Here is a 1,414-nt window from a genome sequence, read left to right on the forward strand (position 1 = left end):
GGGGGGAGGGACCGCGGCGGGGGCGGGGGCGGCGATTCTCGCCTCCCGACCCCGCCGCGGCCCCGGAGTCACAGGCGCGCCTCCGCGTCGCTGCCTCCAGGGACTCTCCCAGGAGAGGCCCGCGCGCTCCCGGCCTCGGGGAAGTCGTGGTGAGTGCACAGGGCGCGCGGTGGGGACCGGCTCCTGCGTGCGGGTCGCGGGACCCAGGCCCTCGGACGGGCGTCCAGGAGGGGCGAGGGAGGGAGGGGAGAGGAGGGAGTGATGGGCGGACCACCTCTGTGGCTCCCGGACGGGTCCGGGGAGGCGGATGGACCCGCTGGCCAGCGCCGTTCGGGGGAGGACCCAATCCTCCGAGCCCGCGCTAGTCCCGCGCCCTCACCTCCCCACTTTGCAGGGCCGAGGGCCAAAAGGGGGAGGGAGCCCCGAAGGGAAGACCCCCCCCCCCGCATTAGGAAAGGGCGGGAGAGAGGCTCGGAAGTGACCTTTCTACCCTTTCTCTCCCCGCAACTCAAGAGCGAAAGAAGATCGTTGCTTCCCCCGCAGGGGCTGGAGGCCGCACGGATGCGCGGGCCGGACGGAAGGAGGGGACCGGGAGCCGCGCCTAGCGGCCAGGCCTCGCCCAGGGTGGCGGCGGGAACAGGGCCGACAGTATCTGCTCCCGCAGCTCGGCTTGGCCAAGCTGGCATTTCGGGGAGTCGTGGCTGGGGCGGGTGCTTCAGGCCGGGGGTCGCCGAGCGAGAGACCTCGAGCGAGCACCGGCCGGGGCCCCGGTGGTGGGCCGGGGGGCAGCTGGAGTAGGGAGGCGCAGTCGGAGACGCGGCCATAGGGCGTCCTGGGGCTTTCCTCGGGGCCACCCTGGATCTCAAGAGCCCCCTTACCACCCCCGCGCCACCCCCGCAGCCAGCTCGTGCAACCCCGGGAGGGCCCTCTTCCAGTCCCGGTCGCAACGGTCTTGCAGACTCGCACCGATCCAGCAGTTTGAACACGCTTGCCAGCGTGCGCTGGGAGGCGCCAGTCTACCCCGCGTGTGGGGTCAGAGGGCAGCCGCCGTGGACGCAGGGCACCGGGTCTTGTGGGTCCCTCGGCCGCGTGCCGCAGGCTGCTCGGCTGTGGGGCTCCTGATTTTGAGGTCGGCTCGCGGAGGAGACACGCCAGGGCCGTGGGGCTCCGCAGCTGGGATCTCCGTTTCTGGTGTCACCTCTCTCCCTCCGGACCCTGTAGGAGCCAGCTGCTCCACGCACTCAGTGACCTGGGACCCGTCTCCTTCCCCCCGCGCCTGGGGGCCGGGCAAACGACCACCAATTCTTCAGCGGACACCTCTGACCATCTCTAGGGGTCCCTTTGAAGGGCCTTGACGGCGTCTTAGCTCCCTGATGGGCAGGACAGTGTGCGCAGACTCCAGCTCGGCCCGCAC

This window comes from Suricata suricatta, chromosome 5 (assembly GCF_006229205.1).
Source record: "Suricata suricatta isolate VVHF042 chromosome 5, meerkat_22Aug2017_6uvM2_HiC, whole genome shotgun sequence".
NCBI classification, from domain to species: Eukaryota; Metazoa; Chordata; class Mammalia; order Carnivora; family Herpestidae; genus Suricata; species Suricata suricatta.